The sequence below is a fragment of the Manis pentadactyla genome, chromosome 7 (assembly GCF_030020395.1).
Source record: "Manis pentadactyla isolate mManPen7 chromosome 7, mManPen7.hap1, whole genome shotgun sequence".
Classification (NCBI taxonomy): Eukaryota; Metazoa; Chordata; class Mammalia; order Pholidota; family Manidae; genus Manis; species Manis pentadactyla.
In genome coordinates this window covers 11,545,050-11,568,017 of record NC_080025.1, presented here as the reverse complement: position 1 = coordinate 11,568,017, position 22,968 = coordinate 11,545,050, and positions in this window count along the sequence as shown.

Genomic DNA, 22,968 nt, shown 5'->3' with positions numbered 1-22,968 from the left:
AAAGGAAGGCTTTGCTTCTCCTTCTAGCCTTGCTAGTGATTTATGCTCCTCTTTTGCCGCCACCATTATTTTCAACTTGTTTTTCTTTATTCTCTTTGAGGGACCAAGCTCCAACTCGCCTCAGTTCTTACCTTCCTTCCAGGTTGTTCTTTCAGCTTGAACTCAGCTTCATCTCAACTCTTGCTTTGGCCAGGCCACTTCTCCTTAGTGTTAGTGATAATAGGTTGGCCTTCCCTAGCTTTCAAACTGGTTAGCTCCCTGTAGCAGAGGTGACGACTAGTTTCCTGTGCCGAATTCACTCACCCCATCTTGCAGAATAACAGAACCTAGATTGTGCTCTGTGCAACAATCTGACCAGTCAAAATGCTCACTTTCATTTTTAGCCTGGTCATGTGACCTGGTTCTGGCCAGTGAGAGTTCATGGGAAGTCCCCTAGTAGGGCCTGCAGTATGATTTCTTAACAAGAAAGCCTCCACAGACATGCATCTTTGCCTTCTGCACCTGGCCTTTGTCTCCCTCTCCTTTCTGCTTGGACTCATGAGTGATGTCTGAGTAGAAGGCAAAACTGACATTTTAGGGCCACGAAGAAAAACTCACACTCTGACTGTGGAACAGGAATGTGCAAGGAGCTGGAATACTTAGTGGCATCTGTGGACTCTGACATGTTAAAGTGGAAAGCCTCTTACTTCTTAACTTAACTGTCTTGTTCATTAGTATGTGGCTTATTTAGGGCGAGACATGAAGTAGGAACAGTAACTCTGGAATGAGTAAGTTCCAGAAGGGGCAGGGAGGCTGTAGTAGCCCCAAGAGCGGGGGATAGGAGCTTCCTCCCTGGCTGACTCTATTCCTCTTAAAGATTGGAAGTTTTAAAGGTTCTGTGTGCATTTAAGTGTAAGTATCTGGACATGAGTATCTAATATTCTCTCATTGATCATTCATCTGATTTGAAACCCTAATCCTTGGTTAAAATGCCGACATTATATGCTAGGGAAAGAAGTTGGGTTGTTAGTATTAAAATGCTGAAATTAGTTTATCAGGAAATCAGTTTATAATTCGCTTACCTGTGCATTGGGTGAATGGAACAGGACTGCAGATAAGTGTTCATGGGGGAAAGGAAGCAAATTGGAGCTAATGAGACAGAGAAGTCAAAATGTAGTCTGGAATATTATGAAGTGCTCCTGTACCAACATCTGTGTGTTGGCCATAAACAGAGCTATTTCCTTATTTCACACAGGACAGCTCTCCAAGGATCTTTGGGTATAATTTTTTATCTCCTTTACATTTGAAACATTTGCAATACTGGCACAGTCACTGGAAGAGTGATATCATGGGTACTAACTGAAATGCAGCAATATAACTACATTAAAAACTGCTACAGGACAGTGATTTGAGTTGCGGCCAACAGGGTTGGCAGAAATGGAAACATTCTTTTTGTTGCAGTTGCCAACGGAGGGTGCCGCGCAAGTGAGCAACGGTAGCCGACTTCCATGTAGCAGCTCTGGAAATTTACATATTTACTACGTATAATAGCAAAGAGGGAAAGGTAAAAATAGTAGAAGAGTGTCTTATGAAGGGCGTGACTTAGCCATCTTTAATTAAGAGAAAAAAGACCGAAATTAATTATCACAAAGTTAATCCTTTACATTTAAGAAAAGAAATTGAATGCTGATGGAAGTTCCTTTAAAACACATGCCATTGAAAAGGTAGACAAATAACAAGGAGACAGAATACTGAGAGAAAAGAAACAGGTATAGAGTTTTCTAGAACTTTGATGCTGTCTACTTTAAAAAATTTCAAAATCAAAGTAAAGGATATTTTGATCCAATGGTTAGAAAGTACCAAAGTAACAAAAAGCAAGTCAGCCAGTTGACAGTTGACACATGATCACTTTAGATGTCATACATGAGCCAAACTAAATAAAATGTAAGTTAATTGGGATTACACGTTTTTGAAAGTACTTCTGTTTGGCTTTGATAAATGAAGAACCTCTGTACTCTGATAATTAAATTAAATTATATGCTGTGTCCTTTTTTTATTTGCTCTTTTTAATGAAAGGAATTCCACTAATGTTCTTCATTTCCTGAGTAGCTACAGCAGTTAGCTTCCCATGCTAAATATTTGTAGTCTGTGACTCAAAAAAGACATGTAGAAACATAAACCTCCATTAACAACTGAAGTACTGTTGGTGAGAAAAGAGACAGGCTTAGCCAAGATGAGCAATATGCCATTTCTTTTCTTTTTTGGAGGAAAATAAACAGTTTTGGATTGATTGAGGAAAGACATTGAAAATGTATTCAAAGACTTGGAAGACCAAAATGTGATAGATACTTGTCCTTTGTAATGGGAAGACAAACTTCAGGTCTTCCATAGAGAAAAACGCTGCTCAAAATCTAGCCCCAGCAAAGCCACAATAGGTGTGGAAGAGCTGGCTGTGAAAGAAAACTCTAGGAAAACTGTGCTTTGCCCCTGAAATCACTTGAAGAGACTCAGTGAAAAGCTGGGGGTGCCTGGCGAGCAGATGTGCAGCCACATTCTCATCACAAGAAAGACAAGAAGAGAAAGAGTCTTTCGAAAATTTGCTTGCGAAATGATATTTCTCTTACCACCCTAAATATGCATGGTTTATATTGACTTCAAAGGGGAATCTGTACAGCTAAAGATAATACTGACAGAGTCACTCACGATTTTACAGCTGACAAATTGCCTTCATGTGCTTCTTTTTTTAAAACAGAAATTCCAACAAAAGATTGATGATGCATATATTGCGAGTTTCTAATTCCAGCGAGAGAGTACAGGCTTACCTGTTCTCCCTCAGATAGGCATTGTGCACACACCCAACCAAGCACAGAGGGAGTGAAAAAGAGTTTACCAGGTGAACGTTCCCTGCTTCAGGAATGCGCTGGCTTCTCCCCAGGTCTATCCTTGGCACAAAGGGAGGGATCTAGGATCCCCATACTGAGCTGTGGGCGTCGTCTCCATCTGCCTTCCCAGGCACCCAGGCAGATACGTTCTCTCCTACAGTCAGCATGGTCAGAAAGTTCACAAAAATAAGGCAGGGCAGCGGTCCTGGGGCAGAAGGTGGCTGAAGTAGTTTCTACTTCCTTCCCTTCATCATCTTCCCCAAGGAGATCATAAGCAAGTTCAAAGATTAGGTTATATGGGCTCAGACTGGGCATAAATCTTACACAATGGAGCGAAGTACAGTAGAAGCATCATAATTATTTGGCCAGTGTATGAGGCATTTCCTGCTTCCTTGAGCCACAGTCGGTCATTCCCTAGTAATTACTGCCTCGGGACTTTATATCTACTTTTATTGCAACACTTAATGAGTTGAAGTAAAATTATTTATTTACATGTCCATCTCTTTGGTTTCCTATGGCCTGTTAAATTATGAGCCCTCCACAGCACAGCTGATGTCTTATACATCGTGTCTTCTCTCTCCCAGCCCATCATCTTTGTCCCCAAACCTGCAAGGACCTAGCACTTGTCTGATACCTACTAAGTGGCAGAAAAACATTCACTTGTTGAACAAATACATGAATGATTTGCAGACCTGAGCCAATACATGAAATGAAGATTCCAAATAGGACATCAAAGATGACCCTGTCACATTTCCCCAAAGTATTGGAGTATACTAACCTCAAAGTCAGAAAATAAAGGAACTTATATTAAAAATATATGGAACATTTCCAGGGTATGTGTGCACCTGTGTATGTGTTTTCCTTCCAGTATAATGTTATTGTTAGTCTAAATATGCCAGTAGCATTCTTTCTGAACAACATGTAATACTGTCATCTCTGTTTGTGAAATACTTGTCCGCTGACTATTTGAGCAGATTAATACACTGCAAAACGTGTAGGTAACAGGAGGTGCAACCAGGAGCAAATACTGAATCTGCAAGCCCAGAAGTACTAGGGATAAAACAAACCAAACAATAAAGCCAAAGAAAAAGAAGGTTCTCAAGTGTTAAAAAGGGAAGAAGGAGAGACCCACGGGTGGTATGAGGCCACATCAAGCTCCTGCAGGGAAGTGAGTGCCTGAGCGTCTGGGGCTGCCACGCTGCGAAGAACCGGGGAGACTTATGCTCAGCATGGCTACGGAACTGCCACTCCACACCTCAGCCCTCCCCAAAACAAGGCAGAACCACACACCCTGGGGCGGGGAGGCCAGAGAAACATGATGAAAGGCACTGTTGCTCAGAGGAGAAGTCAGAATCTAACATCAAGGGAAAGAGCGTGCGGTGGGCTGCGGGGAGGGGTGGGCGCCATGAGCCTGGGGTGCCAGGAAGGTGGCACCGTGCACCCACACTAGTAGCCTGGGTGTGTAGAGAGGCAACACCCCAGACTCCCTGCACGTGGATTTCAGAGTTGTGTGCACGTTGTTTTCTCTCATCTCCTTTCATTTTAGTTTGAACAACTGTTCTGTCAACATACGTCGACGTTTTACCTTCAAAATCTGTTGCAACGTCATCTCTTGTGGCCCCGCGGGGGAAGGAAAGCCACCATCCACCTGCTCTTCCCCAGCTGTGTTTTTGGTGCTGCTAATTGGAAGAATAAATTAGAGAACAGCAGAGGGGAAATGACACAGGGCCTTCCTAATAGCATTTCCCAATGGAGATTCCAGCGAATTCCAAGCCCAATATAGAAAACGAGAAGAAAGCTTTTGGAGTAGAGGTGGCCCTGCCCATGGAGCAGCGTCCTCCAGGCCCAGGGAGCACCGCAGGGTTTCTAAGCAGCAGTCCTGATGGGAACACGGAGAGTCCGTGGGCGCCTCCTTCAGCTGTCTTTGTGTCCATGGGGGAGGAGGTCCACTGGGGTGAGGAGAGGGTGGGAGAAGCCCGTTCCCATGGCCATTTGAGACACTGAACTACCAATCGGTTATCATCTAGCCTGAGCTTCAACAATTAAATACAATTCACGTTATTAGAAAAATAAACTAGTAAAAGCACGAAGTTTCTTATAATAATATATACTCATATGGACAAAAAAATGTCTTCTCTCCTTTTGGGAGAATTAATCTATCTATTGTTTTGTTTAAAATAAACCTATTAGTAAAACAATCATAGGCAAAACACTCAGTCTTCAGTACGATGGTTCTGGCATACAGTTTTGAAGCCCCCTAGCAAAGATCAGAATCCCTGGTTTCATCTGTAACTCTTACTCATCCCCAGGGAATGCTAATCACTGTATTTTGGTATGTATTTGCCTCCTGCTGAAAATTGTCTTCTAATCGTCTTTAAAAATTATCTTATTCTAATCAAGTTCCAGAGGAATTTATTGTTTGAACAGAAGTGTTCTTGTTTTGATTTATACAAAGCACTGTGCAATATCAATACATGCTTGGCTGATGATTTCACTTGCACACATTTGTCTGGAAATAATGAATACCATCCACCTAATGTTTGAAAGGAATTGACATGTTCTCTTGTGGCATTTCCACCTGCATTTAATTTTTGTTCTTTTTTAAAGATGAGGAAGATCATTTCATTCTCTATGTGTACCTAAATGTATTTTAGGTAGGATTTCAGAGTTGGCACGCTTGTGTTCATTTAATTTCCTTATTCTGTAGACTAATGTGAAAGTCATTTTTATTTATAAACAATTTAAATACATAATATGAACTATCAAATAAAAAATGTAATCTCTTATAACTGTTTCATTATAATCAAGTGTTTAGTAATATACAGGCAGACCATTTGAAAGTTTTACATTCATTTTCAGTTATTTTAATTCAAGATTTGTTTTTGTTACTGATCAACAAATACTTACTAATAAGAGATTAATTAATTTGCTTAAGCAACTTCTTATGTACAAGTTAGCTCTGGCAATTATTGCAGAAGAGAAGAAAAAAGTTAACATTATTCCTTGTTTCTAAGAAGCTTAAAATATTTTTGGAGTAATAAGATTCGAATAACAGATCATCATAATAATGACAAGTAATATTTATAAAGTGTTTAATAATTTACCAAACTCTGTCACGTACATAATCTGTGATCTTCTGAGAAACCCTGAGGCAGAATAGATATTATTATCTCCATTTTATAGGTAGGTAAATAAAGGATCAGTAGGTAAAATAACCGGCTCACTTAGTGGTCGAGCCAAGACTGGAGTCAGTGCTAGATTTCAAATATTGTCTTATTTCTCCAGCATCAAATGTCAGTAACTCAGAAAGCATTGAAGGGTGACATAAGTGCGATTCAGATCACTTGCTGTAGTTCAGAGAGGGGCAACATGTCAGCTGAAGCAAGAGGAGACAATAAAGCTAAGCCTGAAGATGGAATAAGAATTCATCCAGTGGAGACAAGGACAGTAACATTCCAGGAGACAGAATGCATGAGGAAAGGCACAGAGGTGGGGAGAGAGCAGGACATGTAGGGGAGAGAGAAAGAGATCAATTTGGCTAGATTACAAGTTACATATTATACAAAACAGGGTTAGAAGGCAACATAAAACCAGAATGCAAAGGGCTTTGTAAATTAGGAAAAGTATTAAGTAAGCAATGGGGAGCTACTGGAGAGCTTTTAACTGGGAAAATGATATGCCAAGATGTGCACAGTAGGGAGATTACTGTGATAGTGGTACATGAATGGGATGGAAGAGAGAATTTAAAGATGAGAAGGATATTGCAAACGCCTAAGAAAAATAAAACTCTGAACCTGCATTAGAGTGTTAGTGGGGGGATGGTAAACACAGGAATAGATAGCAGAATCATTTCAGAAGTACAAACAAAAAGATAAAAAGATTTGAAGCCATAGCATATAGTTAAATGAAGGGAAAAGGAGGAATTTGTTAAAAATGTATTCTGAAATTTCAAGCCTGCATGTGGGAACAACCATGTTGGCGTGACCAGAAATGTAGAAATCAGGAGTAAGAGGAAATTTGGGTGAGAGGAAGGTGATCGCCATTTGGGGAGTTAGGCCATTGAGCTTGCGTTAGGTAAGGCATCTCTATAAATATACCAAGCAAATACATAATAGATTGGAGGTTCACCCCCATAAGAGAATCCATGGGTAGATAGAATAGTCAAGGGAGAGAGTGGGGAGAGAAGTTAGGGGACAGACCTTCAGAATTACATATGTTTGTTCAGGCGGACAGGGATGACACGAGGTAGAGATTTCCAAAGGAAAGGTTAAAGAACTAGAACAAAAAGATACTATCAATCAGAATTGTACAAGTCTTTAGAAAGAATACCACTCACAAAGACCTAATAGGATTCATGTTTAGTAAGTAAAGAAAGAAGGTTTTGAATAAAGATGGAATTGGAGAACAAATCATATTAAACCAGAGCAGGAAGGATTGAATATTCTTTCCAGAATTTTGAGAAGGGTAAAGGAGGAGAAAAATAAGGACAGGATAAAGGTAAGGTGGTAACTTCACATGGAGTTACAACCAAAAGAAAATGCTCTATAGTATATCGAAGACCCAAGTATATTTCAGCCCAAAGAGGAAAAAGACCAAAGAAGAGAAAATTATACCCAAGAGAGGGAGAATATCATGGGAGCCTGAAGGGCATTAGATATAAATCTTGGGTGAAAAGAATATAGAAAGAGAGGATGTACTAAGAGAGCAATTTTGAAGTGGAAAGAAGTTGAAGATGATTAAAAGAATGGCTCCAATTTTTATTGTTGCCAATACAAAACAATCCAAACTGAACAGAGAGTGGTAAGTTACCAAGATCCAATTCTATGGGTAAAATTCAGCTCTCTCACAGAAGCAGAATTTGATTGGTTGGGTTTTATAAAGTGCAGCTAAGGATTAGAAAGGATTTTAAACCCCCATTTGATTCCGTTTCATTTCTTCAGCGATACATTTGCAAGCTAAACTTTTGCAGCAGAGCCCCCCGAATATTAAGTGGCTTACATAGCAAAGAAATTTGTTTCTCTTTCTTGTTAGTGTGAGGCGAGTGTTGTTTGTCAGAGAGAGCTTGTTCACACGGCCTTTCAAGGATTCAGGATAACAACAGCTCCACCATTTTTGACCACATAGGTTTCCAGGTTGCTGTGGACATCACCAGTTGTCCAGGGACAAAAATTCCCTTTTAAGGAAGTTAGTTGGAAGTAAAGATGTCACTTCCATTCACATTCCTTTGATACGTCCTATGGACACACTTCATTGCTGGGGGCTTGGAAAACAAAGTTCCTTGCCAGGCAGTTACATCCGGGCTACAGTTCTGTTTCTAAGGAAGAAGAGAACAGAAGTTGGTGGCAAACCAGAAATCTTTGTCACATTCTTTAAAAAGAAAGTTGTAACTGTGGCTTGTACTCTAGAACACGCTCTTCTCAACAAGATTATAGAAATGGCTTTGCTGCTGAAGAAATTTCTCCAAGTTGTAAAGAAGTCAGCCTAAAGAAGACGTTAAATGATGAGTTTATTTCTTACTGGCTGAACGATAGATAACTTTCTCCTCTTTGAAAGAGCACATACAAGCCCAATAGATCGTAGTTGTTTATTAATTATTTACATAAGTAACACTATCCCTCACTTATGCAATCTGAAAATTCTCTGAGTGCAATGAATAAGAAATGAGATCATAGCTACATACTCCTTTTGATGTACTATTTCTATAATGTATTTCTGTCAGAAGAAAATAATCGTAATGTCGTTTGCCATGTGAATATATGCAAGTTCTTTCTGACATTGTTTTGAATTTTGTAGCTTTTTCTCTCAAAAGATACGTCCTGTGATGTGACATCTTGTCTATTCCTGCTGCTTCCTTTTATATAGACAGATTTGGTGGTCTTTCTAACTATTTAAGTCTTCTAGCTTATTTCTGGGCTTCACATTATTCACTTAAAGCTCCTGGACCTTGAGTCTTTTTTCAGTAAATTGCACAATTAAGGATGTGGTGGTACTATTTGTTAGTGTGCTTAAATTGTAAGCCTAATGATTATTACCGATATTCAGTGCCTCTCTCATGTCTTGGAATTTTTATAGAATGAGGTTACACATTTAAAAAGCTATTTGGAAACCAGTGATTTCTAATTCAAACAGTTACCAGTTAATAACCTCCCAAATGTTCTGAAAATAACCAATTGTATGTTTACAACAAAACTGCTCTTTTAGTACATCTGCATAAAATTGGTTTCTGCTCTGGCCCTGCCAGGAGGTGGTAATATCACTTGAGTCAAGTCTTACTTTTTCTGGATTCCTAGTACATCTTCATGGGTCAAATAGAAATAGTGCCTCACCAACCTGCTTCATCAGGCAGTTAGAAATTAAAAGAAAAAAATCAAGGTGCTTTCAAGGCAAAATCATACGCATCATTATTTTAATTCTTTATGATGATTTCAATTTGCTGGTAGATCCAAAGTGTAGCAAGAAATAACAACAGTTAATAGCAAGAAGTCACACCAGTAATTGCTGATAAGAATTCTCATCTCAAAGGATTCAGAAGGTCAGATTAAAGTCTATTTTCTCTAAAGCAGAAAAAAGAATATCTCAATAAGAAACAGGACTTAAAAGGGGATGGATAAGCTGTTCTAAAACTATCTCTAATTTTATTTTGGCCATTTTGTTTTTCATGTCAAACCAAACAAGATTCTAAAATCTTCATCAAGTCAATTAAAATTGGTTGTGAAATGGGAGTTTACGCTTAGAAGGGAATGTAAGGATAAGATTAGTTCTTTGTGTCAGTTAGCACAGGCTGCTATGCTGTAACAAACAGACCCCAAATGCAGTAATTTAAATAAGATCGTTTATTTCTTACACCAGTAACAATTGAGAGATGGGCAGACAGTTGAGCCTGGCAAGACAGCTGAGCTTTTGAACCCACCCAGGGATTCACGTCCCTTCCATCTTGGTGCTCTGCCATCTCTTAGGGCAGCAATTCTCAAAATGCTTGCTTACACTTTTGAAAATTCTGAGGACTCCAAAGAGTTTTCTTTGTATGTATTATATCTTATCAGTATATATCGTATTCAAAATGAAAACTGAGAAGTGTTTATTTTTTAAATTCTTTTAAAAATAACATTATATTAATGTCCTATTTCTGCTGTAACAAACTACCACAATTGTTTGGGCTTAAAATAATCCCACACTATGTCTTCTGGTTCTAGAGGTTGTAAGTCTAAAATCAAGGTCTTGGCAGGGCTGAATTACTTCTGGAGGCTTCAGAGGAGAATCCGTTTCCTTGCCGTTTGCAGCTTCCAGAGGCCGCCTGCATTATTTGGATTATGGCCTGTGCCTCAGTTGTCAGAGTACATCTCTTCAATCTTCTCTTCCTTCATTACATCTCCCTTTTCTGCTTCTGATACTCCTATTTCCTTTTTGTAAGGACCGTAGTAATTCCATATAGTCCATAACATCTCCCAATCTCAAGATACTTAATTTAATCACACCTTCAAAATTACTTTTGCCATATAAAGTGACATATTTCCAGGTCCAGTGCTTAGGATGTAGACTCTGCAGGGGGCCATTATTCAGCCTACCACAAACAGTATGGCCATTAATTTTTGCATAAATAAAATAGACTTTTATGAAAAATAACTATTTTCTAAAACTCAAAGTTCAGTGGGACGGTGACATTGATATTGCAAATCTTCAACGATGTGATTTACAGAAGACAGCTGGATTCTCATATCTCCTTCCGTACTCAGTCTATTGTGATGCGTTATTATAGTTGAATTACGTGAAGAAAACCCATCTTCCACAGTCACTTTTTTGTAAAAGGAGAAATATTTTAAAAGACTTCTCACATAATTGTGGGTATGCTTATTTAATACTACACCACAACTTGACGGGTGATAGGCTTTTAATTGTTGGTTGCAACATGGAATCTGAAACAATATTAATGAAGTTTTCATATTCTGTCACATGAAAACTCACCATTCTAGCTTGTACTTTAATATTTTATCACGTGAATGATTTTGTAACCTCACATATTCATCATTTGGAAAATACTGACTCCCTAAATTGTGTGTATCTTTTGACTGTTAGAACATCTTTTTAAACGATGTTAGTATTTTTAAAATGTGTTCACATCCAGACCAATCTCATTAGAAAAGTCTTTAAAGATTGGGAAGCTATGAAGCTCACAGTGGCAGATACAAGTTTTCCAATTCTACTTTTTTCTTTAAATCTTGAATCTTATCTCTGGCAGCAAACACTGTCAGTAATTTTCCTTGAAGCAACAGGCTTCCTTCGTTCATTTTTCAAGAAAGTGCCTGCCAAGTGCCCAAGTCTGAATAACCATGGGCTGTCAGTTATTTTTTTCAAGTAAAAATGGTGTGACTTTAAAAAAATAGTAAGTAAACCACTTAGTTCTCAATTCATACAGTGGTGCAAATGCTTCTCTTCAAGATGACCATTGTAGTCCAGCATGCACAAATGTTTTACACGTGCTGCTTTCTTTACACGTAAAAAGCTACGAACTTAAGGCTCCAGATTCAACAGTATTGATCCTTAGTACTGCTTCATCAAGGGTATTTTTAAATGAAATTGGCATTTTACCTCTGTAAGTGGGTGGCAGCAAAGGATCCAAGAACTGCTTGTTCTCACCACCCCGAGTCACACTAACCCCACTTCTAACCTCCCAGTGCTTCTGCTCCACCAATGCAAATGACTCCACTGGAGGAGTCAGGCAAATCACATCCTAGTAGTAGTACCAGAAGAGTTCTGACAGTGCAGACGCACTGAAAGTGTCTCGGGGGTCCCTAGGAATCTGAGGGCAACAAAGTGAGAACAGCTGCCTTCGGGCATTATCTTTGCCTGCCTCTGAATAATGTCACTTTCCACCCAGCTTTCAGGAAGAAAGAGCATAAGAGGGCAGGTGGTTTCTTTCAGAGAAGTGATAGAGCAGTTGTACCTTACTTCCACGCACATTACACTAGTGAGAACTTAGTCTCACGACCACACCCAGCTGCTAAGAGAGATGGAAAGCATGGCCTCCAGCAAGCCAACCCTGTGTTTAGCAAAAGCTGGATTACTGTGAAGGAGAGAACACATTTTTAAGGAACAAGTTGCTTTCTGCTGCATGAATCCCATCAAACAGTATTGTTTACAGTTATATTGTCACCATATAATTTGCTTCCTATTTATTTTAACACGTGTATCCTTAAGCAGACTAGGTTTTCTGTGTAAGTCATTTTAGGATCTGAGTTCTCTTAGCAAGCATCTATTAAAATGGTGCAAATATGAGATTGATAATAGTGATATTAACACAATTGAGGTGTTCTTAGAGCTAGGGTTAGCTCTGAGCAGTGATTCTGAGGTGGGAAAGAAGATAATGGGGGTAGCAGACCACGTTTTTCTGTTGGATGGAACCAGACAAACAAACATCGGGATAATTTTAAAGAAAAAAATTAAATGTCTCTATATTTGTTCCTTATCCTTGCCCCTCATTCAAGACAGGAGCCTTCACAGTAGTGGAACTTTCCACAGGAGAAAGGCCAAGCTCTTTTCTCAGGTCCTGCATTTGGCAATGGTAGTAAAAAAGATCCACCTTATAGGAATATAGAGCTAGATTAAATGAGATGACTTGTGTGATACACTAACCATAGGCTGTTTTACAAAAACAGCCAAACTATGATGTAAATCACTAGGCAAATAAGTAATTTCCCTGGTTTGGAGCCAAAGGCAGAGATACTGTATTATCTCTACTTTTCTAATTCTAGCCCTTCTATTCAATGATGAAAATCCATGTACAATGGGAGGTACCTTCTCAAAAGTCTTGAAATAATTAGGTGAACAACAGATTTTTCAAGGTCAAAATTTCCCACACCACAGGTAGACTACATCCCCAATTTGTCTGAATCCAGTGCTTTTATAGTTTTAACAGCCTCTTCCCGTAGGTAAAAGGATCCCTTTTCAATCGTATCAGTGAGCCACCCACAAGTCTCCCCCAGGGGTAGAGGTAAGGACGGGAAGCATCCTACCTACAGGACAGCATCCCCGTAAGATGGGGTCTTATCAGATGCTCCTTATCATGATCTGGTCTCTGAAAAGGTAAATGGTAGTGTTCCCTGTCATCTACTCACCAGGGGTCTGTGTGCTTTTCGGCTTATCTGGGGCTGGAGAGGTGGCCTGGGGTGGCCTCGCTTAACAGATCTTTCCCAACCCCCAGGCAGGCACTCTGTTAGTGTAAACAGAGAAAGCACCTGCCACCTGTTCCATAATTCCAAACCCTGAGAACCTTCGGGGATTTGGGCTCCAGTTGCTTGTTGGTCTGTGGGTTGATCACTGAGAGGCTGAACGCTTTGATCATGTAAGAGAAACACGGATTCTAGTGAACTTGAATGCAGGGATTTGAGGCCCCTTCCCAGTAGGATTCCTGGCCAGGACAAGAGGGCAAGGGCTCGCAGGGGGCGTGGGTGGAGGCCTGTCACTGGCTGCTGCAGGGGTGCAGGCAAGGCGGGGAAGGCGGGACACACACACACCCAACAGCAGAGGAACCTGAGGGAAACAAAGGGCTCACCAGACCGAGATGCTGCCGGAAACAAGCGTGGTTAGTCTGGGCTAGCCCTGACTTTCTTCAGGGTGAGTAACCGGGCCCTGGAGCTCTGTCAATTGGGTAGTGATTTGTACTAATCATTAGTAACAGGATAAAATGACTGAATCTAGTGTGCTGCCTTAAAACAAATCTGCCCCAGCTACATAAAAGCTCAAAAGTATTTGTTCTTTCTAAGAGGAAAAAAAAAACCAAACCTACAAGAAAGTGGAAAATGGCTTTCCCTCTAAACTTGTATGTGATGGCATGGACTGAAACAGACTACTTAACACTGACGGCCACAGCTCTTCTCTGCCATCCCAGCTCCTGGGGGCCCTCCCCCAGTTTATCTCACGTGACTGGAAGGCAGAGCTGTATATTCACAGAATCTGGAGGTACATCTGCTACCATCAACCTCTGCCAAGAACCCCCCAGTCATCCACATGTGCTGTCAGCTGGGCATTCTCGGGATGGTTGAAGTACTAGGTAGTAGCAGGACACTTAGCACTACGGCTTTATCCACTGAGCCTTTCTTAAAAATGTCGAAGCACGCCACAATAACCAAGGATGGTAACAGCCTAAGTCACTCGTGTAATAATGATATTATTCATTATTCCCTAACTCAGTAAATAAAAATAAACAGATTATAAAATCAGTTTATGAAAGCAGAAATGGGAAGTCAGAGCATATTAGGAAAGCATAAATAATTCAGAAGTGTTTACTACGTCCTATATCTTTCCACAAAGTTTTAAGGGAGAGTCATATTTCATAATAATTACATGTTTCAAGGTTGATTTATCTTTTTCTAATATCACCCTTTCTTCTTCTACCGTATTTGGAGAATACAGATAGCCTATTTAAAAACATGGCAACAAAACAAAGACCCTTCTCTTCTACCTGGGCTGAAAATTTTCAGACTTTTCCTGTTTTTACCTTGTTGCTGGAAAAAAGAACACTCATTCAAATAGAAAATTAAAGACTAAGATGCAAAAACAATTCTGAACCCACCAGACAAATATGGATTTATAGCAACTTCTTTTTCCTCTCCTAGATAGTCATAGTCTCTGGAAATGTGTATCTTACAATTTCTTTCCACTCTTGTTCTCACAGGTGTTCATCTCTCTGATTAGAGATCAAAATGCTTATTTTATTTAGCCCATTGCTGTCAAATTATTATTCACAAGTCATGCAGAGAGAGGGTACTCGATTTTTACCATATTGAAATGAAAATGCATTGTGAGAGAAAGGATTAAAGATGGCGGCATGAGAAGTGAGACAGAGAACTCCCCCCCCAAAACCACATATAATACAAAAATATAGTTAATATAACTAATCCTAAAAGAGCAACAGGAAAGAAGGCTGCACCAGACTGCATACACCTGGAGAACAGAGCAGACCTCACGAAACAGGAGCATATATCAATGACACCTCAATTAATAAATAAATGAACGAACGAACGAATGAATGAATGAATGAATGAATGAATAAATAAATAAAAAGAAAATGACATCATTAAGTGAAATTTTCTCAAGATTAGTGATTAAGTCAACATATAATACTTTGGATTTCAGAACTTTCATCTTTTCTTTTGAAACACATTACAATCTGTAACTATCCTGTGGAAATTTGTGAAGTAGTGAGATCAGACATCTCGCTTCTGTAGACAGCCCTAGGAGTCTGTACTATTTTCAGGTCTCCCAGACTCCCCATAGGAAGGCTCCACTAGTCTAGGTCTGTAGACTTTCCCATAGCTGCACCCCCACTTCAGGTATAGTAAGCACCCAATTAACGTTGGCCATTACTATTGTAGTAATAATTATTAGGATTAAAATGCTAACACTATCCCAAATCTTTGAGCCCCAAAGCTAGCTCAGATTATTCTCACAAAATGCCTTAAACGTTAGACTTAACACTAGACTTTCACATTAGGCTTACACAATAGACATTTGATTGTCACAGCTCTGGAGGCTGGGAAGGCCAAGAGCAAGATGCTGGCAGATTCAGTTCCTGGTGAGGGTCCTCTTCCTGGCTTACAAACACCTTCTCCCTGTGTCCCCACATGATGGGGAGAGAGAGAGAGGAAGTTCTCTGGTGTCCTTTCTTATAAGGGCACTGATCCCAACATGATGGCCCCACCCTTGTGGCCTCATCTAAGCTTAACTTCCTTCCAAAGGCCCCATCTCTGAATGCCATCCCATTGGGGGTTAGGATTTCAACACATGATTTAAGGGGGACACAATTCGGTCCATAGCATTTAGCCCCTGACCCCCCAAATTCATGTCCTTATCACATGCAAAATATTCCAATTCTATCCCAACAGCCCCAAAAGCCTTAACTCATTCCAGCATCAACTCTAAAGTCTGAGATCCAAAGTCTCATTTAAATATCATCTGAATCACCTACACATGACACTTGAGATATGGCTGATCCTGAGGCAAAAATCCCTCTCCAGCTGTGAAGCTGTGAAACCAGACAAATTATGTGCTTCCAAAATATAATGGTGGAGTAGGCATAGGATAGACATTCCCATTTCAAAAGAGAGAAATAAAACAAAGGGAGGCAGATCCCCAGTAAATCTAAAACCCAGCAAGGCAAATTCCATTAGATCTTAAGGCTCAGAAGAATCCTCCTTGGTTCAGTGCTTTGCCCTCTAGGCCCACCTGAGTGGCAGCATGGCCCCCACAGTGATGCTGAGACAGCCGGGGTGACATGCCCTGGCACTTGAGCTTTCAGGGCCTGCCTCCACTTCCCTCTGAGAGGGTCCTCCCTGGAGGCACTGGGCAGGGATATCCTGGCCACCAACTTGATAGTCAGAATCCAGGCTAACATATCAGGGAGGTGCTGTTAGGATTTGTATTTTACACCAGCTTCCTATTCTTTATTAAACAGGCCCTATTCTATCTAAAATGTCCTCAACATAAACACTGGGAATTTAAACCTCACTGCAAGTAGAAGTTACACCTTGGCAAATGTTCCAAATGTCAAGGAATAATCCGAAAGGGCAAATGTTAGTAATCCACTATCATCTTTAGGTTTCATACAATATTTAATAGACTTCCATTGATAGAGATGTGCAAACGCCTATCTTGAAGCATTGCTCAGTCCCTAAGAAACAAAACTTACATCCTTTGCTTTTCATGGCTTAGAACATATGACTGATGCATGTTTTATATTCTCTACTTGATGATAAATATACCCAGGATAATGTTTCTCTCAGGCAGAATGCTTCAAATATTTTTAATCCCTTTCTTGGACATACACCCCTATACCTCATGAATAATTAAGTAATGATTCACAATTGGACAGTTTTTCTTTGCTTTTTTACTTTGCAGACTTCAAAAGACTTTTGAAAAGGCCTAAGATGAGGCTGGTGGTAAAGATCCACCTAAATTATCTTATCATTCGATATATGTTTTCGCTAAAAAGAATTTCATTCTTTAGCCATGATGAATGAAAGTCAAGTCTTCAACCTCAAAGCTTTAAAGTCTTTAACAAATCCTTGCTCACATGAAGCCATAATTCTGAATCCTACCAGTACCTGCTCACTCATCTGAGTCAGTCCATGTGCAGTTACTTAAACCCTCACTAACCAAGCCTAAATTCTCCTACCAAGCAAAGTTGTGCAAGCAGAGGCCAGATTTCACAAGGTCAGAACACATAGTTCAGTGCAGTGTACATACATAAGGAAATTGAGTCAGTTCAATTTATGATAGAATCTGCAGTTAATGCTCTTTACTAAGTACTTTGTTCCATGACCTGGTATTTAATAGCAAAAAACTAAGTAAAAGCAATTATTAGAATGCACGTCAATTTCCTTCTTTAAAGAAAAAGTTAAGTGAAATACTGAATTGCATCCAATTGCAATGGATTGTAAAACAGAGCATACTTCTGAAATGTGTTGCAGACATTTCATTCAATATTAATTATGACATATTTGGCCTTCAGTAGGTCATGTTCTGTGTTTAATTACTTTATAAGACTTTTGGATCTAACTTCCTTTGTTTAGTTACTTTAATCATTGCCCTTACTAAGGGACGAGATGTGTTCAGTGCCCATGTATAAGATTAAATTAACTTTTCTGCAAAATCATGTTGGCCACAGGCCTCTGGGTCACACTTTGGTAGGAATCTCTAAAGGGATTGACACCGGCACGTGGTTGCCAAGGAACTATTCTTGGATGAGGCCAAAGGCACAGCACATAATCTGGCACCTTCTTAGGCAAATTTAAGATTGACACAGGCCTCCTTGCCCATCCCTTGTGAGTAGACCTTCCCTGCAGGATTGTTCTGCACACTGAAGGTCATACAGATTAAATGCACTCACTAACAGAAAGTGCTTGGAACATTGTCTAGCCCTTGGGAAACATTCAGCAAGTGATGACTATTATTTGGTTAATATTGTTCCTGCTGGTATTATTGTTTCAACCCAGGAAAGGAAACTTAGGGAAGCAAATCTTCATATAGCTTTGGCACTTGCTGAAACTGACGAGGTCCTATGTGGCATGGGCACATCCAACAGGAAGGCACTGAAATAGAACGCTTGGTACTTTCACAGTGGATTTCATGCAGAGATCTCGAAGAAAGCCTTTTCGCATAATACACAATATATGATAGGTATGTCATAAATATACGAATAAAGTAGCTCATATAGAGGTACTACATCAAATTCAAAACAAATTTCTCTATACAACCAAGAAAAAGTATTTCAGTGCTGGTGTTGTCTAAATTCTGAATGAGTGTGTTGCCAAAGCTGATAGAAGAAAGACGAGGAAAGATGAGGAGAAAAGAAAGAAAAACGGATATAAATTTATAGAAAGGGGAATTTACACAATTTGTGGTAGTATCTTTTTGTTTAAATTAACTTCTTTTAATACCCAATCTTATGTTGGTTTCAAACACACCTCACAGTGGCTCAGCAGTGCCCGTGATCTGCTAACATTGTGACTGCAAATTATTGTGCTCTTTTATCCCTCTTGCTGCCTCCCCTCCCCTTGGTAACCACTAGTTACCTCTCAGTGTCTGTGAGTCTAATGCTGGTTTGTTCCTTCTGTTTTGCTTTGTTTTTATATTTCACAAATCAGTGATATCATACGTTATTTGTCTTTCTCCGCCTGGCTTATTTCACTGAGCATAATACCCTCTAGATCCATCCATGTTGTTGCAAATGGCAGGATTTCTTTTCTTCTTAAGGCTGAATAATATTCCACTATGTATATGTACTACATCTTCTTTATCCATTCATCTATTGATGGACATCTAGTAATATCTTTTTGACAGGACAAAGCTGGGCATATTATATTCCATTCATTCACTAATCATTCTGAATTTTCCAAGAACATCATGTGTAAATTCTAAATTCAATGCCATGCTCCTCCGAAAATAATTCCGTTCATCAAACCTTGTATTCCAATGTTTACTAAATCTGCGTTCAGTCATTTCATTTGTCAGAAGATCCCATTTTCCCACCTGCTCTTTCCCACCATCACAATATAAAATGCTTTTCCATACAGCTTGGTAATGCCTAGCATTCCATTAACAGATGGGAGAATCTTCTATTTCACAACTAGGCCTCATGTATGATACTCAAGTGCCTTTGATCTCCTTTGACCTTAAAATTCAAATTAAATTATACATTGCTGAGTTCCGAGTGTTTCCAGGAACCAAGGTTTGATGTCCGTGGAGAGCTGGCAACTTGGAGCTAAGTGCGGATGGTCAGGACTGAGGAGGTGGTGGAGAATAAAAATCATAATAAAGGCTGAGGGCTAATGTGGTCTCCAAGGAAACCTTTGCCCCAGATGGAGTATTGGTAATGGGAGTGAGAAGCTCCTGAGAGAGAAAACCAAGACTAAATTAGGTGTTTGTATAATATAGAGGGTTTATTTGGCCATCTATATTCTTGGGACAAAATGGGTAGAAGAGGGACCACTTTCTGTTAGTGCCAGAGAGCGCAGTTGCGTCCGGAGAGCAGATCTTGCCAATAATCAGCGTACAAGAACCAACAGAAACGAGGGCTTCTGAACACTTCTCCTTAAACTAAAGCCCTTGAGCCAATCCCAGTCTCCCCTGGGTGAATGACTAGTCGAAAGCAAGGAAGTGATCTCTCTCCACCCTTGTCAAGTATAAACCCAGGGTTGGGAAGGGCAAGGAGGGCTTGCTGTAGCTTGTTCTTCTAGAATAGTTAGTAAGAACAAAGGATTTGCCTAAGTTCCTTTTCCCCCATTCCCTGTTCTGAATTCTTCATTAGCCAAAGCAAACTGCACTTAGCCACCTATAAATGTTGGAACCACTTGGCAGATAGCCCAGCATGACATGTATGCCACGAAGAATTCTTTCGTCAATATGTTCTAGATTCCCAATTAATATACATGCAATGTTCAATTAATATTTCAATATTAATCCCAAGAATATCTTAGATTTTTAATATCTTTAGACTTCCTTCATTGCTAGCATTTTCATCCCTATGAAAATTTAGTAACAGTGTATTGGGCAAGGAAATTTATCTATGTATAAATAAGTGAACCTCAAGCCTTAGTTATTTGTATGTCACTTCCTCCAAAACGGAAATAAACATCTGAAACGCCCAAATAGTGAACAAGAGCATATCCTAACCTACCAAATCAGAGATGAAGCAGTACTGGAAAATGACGGCCACTTCTGGTCCAGTCCCACAAAACAGAAAATGTGAGGCAACAGTCGTGGTAAGGCCTGAGGGCAGTGGGCAGGGCCTCTGAAAGACAAGGTGTGAGCTCTAGGTGAGTAAATTGAATGTGCATTAAGAAGAGGCACCAGTTAATGAGCAATAATCCCTTAAACTCATATTCCTAAATTCAAAGAGATTTGTCCTGTGGGTATTATTTCTCCATTTTACATATTAATAAACTAGGAGTCCAGAGAGGAGGGATTTACTTAAAATCACATGGCTGGTAAGTACCCAAACGAGACTTGAGTTAGGCCTAACTGGCTGAAAAGTAATGCTCATTCCGCATGCCGGGTTACTGAAGCTAAGGCTTGGAGTGTCTGGTGATTAAGTTCACCTTCCTTTAGGCTGCAGACACTATGAATACATTCGTACATTCATCATCTATTTTACTGATATTCATCAAGCTTAGTAAACTGCACGTGGATTGCAAGGAAATGTCTCTTTTAAAAAGCTGTTATAAGTAAAAGGGTCTATAGTGCTTGCCTTGTTTGTTGATAGACCACAAATAGACCCTCTTCGATCTGCAAAGGTAATGCCGTGTTCTAGAAACAATATGAAAATACGATAATTTTTTGGTTTTCTACATTGTTGTCTTTATCCTTATTCCTAAGTGTGCCTTTGGAATAGTACCAGGTGAGGGTTGTTATCATGCTAATGAGCCAGCCCCGGAATAGCTCCCATGACACATTAATTGAATCGTGGCTTCTTAACCTTGGTCTCCCAGGGACTCCAAGTAGGAGCCGGGCTGGGACAGAAAGGGCGCCAAAGAACCCCTAGGTCCTTCCAGTGAGCAAGCAGCCAGCCCCGTGTTTACGCAGGGAACTTTCTAGCCTTGATGACCCAATTAGAAAATTGAAACCTTGGCAATGCAGCCTTTCTGTTTTTTTAAACACCGCCCATTTTTTATGCCCATCTGTTGACCTCACGGGCTGGCAGCTGTACGAGGGCCTGAGTGTCAACATTCTTAATGTCAAGGGTCATGAAATTTTGTTTTTTTGTGACAAGGAATCTTCAGGGTCTTCAGTACTCATACTTAACAGAGTAGAGAATTCCAACCCAAATATTATAACTGCTTTAAAACGATACCCATCTGCTAGCCTCATGTCCTCAGTTGAGCTTGAGTCTTGAAAGCAGCAGGAAAAAAAATCACAGAACTTAATTTTTATTTCAATACATTTGTTTTTTTTAGAGTGGCAGGGTGGTGAGGAAGGAGGAGTGGGCATTGTTCACAATTTATAGAGGAAGTAATCGAATTATCATAATTGGATTTCTCTTCTGCTTTTAAAGTGTTCCCCGCAGAAGCAGCGTGACAGGTTTGGGGGGCACCGGTTGAATGTGACACAACCAGCTGTTGATGCTTTTGTTAATGCCGGGGTGCCTCCTTCCCTTCCTCCCTTTGCACTCCATTCCTTTCCGGCCTTCCCCAAAATTTGCAATGCAGCTTCACTTCCCTTATGTGATATCGTCACGTGGATACGCCTCACGCTATTCCTCCTGTGGCTGAGGCAGGAGGACGTTCCAAGACAAGGTCAGAAGTAAAGAATCTAGCTGTTGATGGGCATCTGTCCAGTCTTTTCCTCTATATCCATATATCCAGCTTTCTTCTCCTTTCAGCCCTGAGACCCTCCCAGAAGCATTTATTAAGCACCTGTGCCAGGAACTAAGGGTAGAAAGGTCACTAAGACTGTTCTCAGCCCTGGTGATAAACCACGTGTCAGATCAGTTCAACCCAGGGTGGCGATGCCATAAATCAGGAGGGCGCAGAGTCCTGCAAAGGAAAGAGCTACTGAGCCCAAGATGAGCAATTCAGGGAAGCCTTCCTAGAAGAGGTGTCATCTGAATTGAAGGATGAGGCCTTAGTTGAGAAACAAAGGGTCAAGAGGGTATTTCAGATGGAAGGAACAGATTGATCACACGGTAACATCGAACAGACAGCTGTTCAGAATTGCTAGAGCAGAAAGCCAAGTCAGAGGCTCCGTGGTGGAGCAGAGGCCAGGTTAAGGGGAGCCCGGAAAGCTATGCTAAAGCCCTTAGATTTTTATCCTTCAGAAAACGGAAGTATTTTAACGTGGTGTTAAGTTGCCGTTTAGACAGATGACACCAGACTGTGTGAAGTTTGGATTAGAGAGAAAACACACCAGAGACCCGAAGGCCAGTCAGGGGGCCGGGATTAGCACAGGCAGGCAGAAAATAAAGAGATGGGAAGGACATCCAAACTGTTTTGCGCTGGAGTTAAGTGGATTTAGTGATTATTGCCTGCATGGAGGAGTTGCAGGAGGAAATGTTATCTAGATTACCACCGGGAGTAAAGTGATAATGATCTAATTAATTTAGACAAAACAGGCGTGGAGTTTGTCTTGATTGTAGTGAGTATTCAGCTCTCTACATTTCATATGGAAGGGAAGGTGTATACATACCCAGAAGAAACGCAGCCTAAGTTCTGCAAGAGTTTGAAGAGTAGAGATGCAAATGTAGCATTTATCTGCATTTAGTAAAAACCACGAGAGTGGAAGAAATGCCCCCCTAGAGAGCGTACAAAGTGGGAAGAGTTGCAGACAGTGAACCACGGGCCTCCTGCTCCAGCAGCCCCACGCTGGCTAATACTGTGTCAGCGTGTCGAAGGGTCTCTCTCTAAACACCTGTTTAGTCATAAATCAAGATGTAGTCACACTCAAAGCAGAATGGATAACTTAAGAACTGACCTTTCCTAAAAGGTTGTTCCCAGTGTGTTAACTGACTGCATGAATCATTCATTTATTTAACCAACCTTTACTAAGCACTACAAGGCAGGTAGCAGTTCAAGACACTATGCGTTCCGTACCAGATGGCAGATACCAGTGGTTCTCG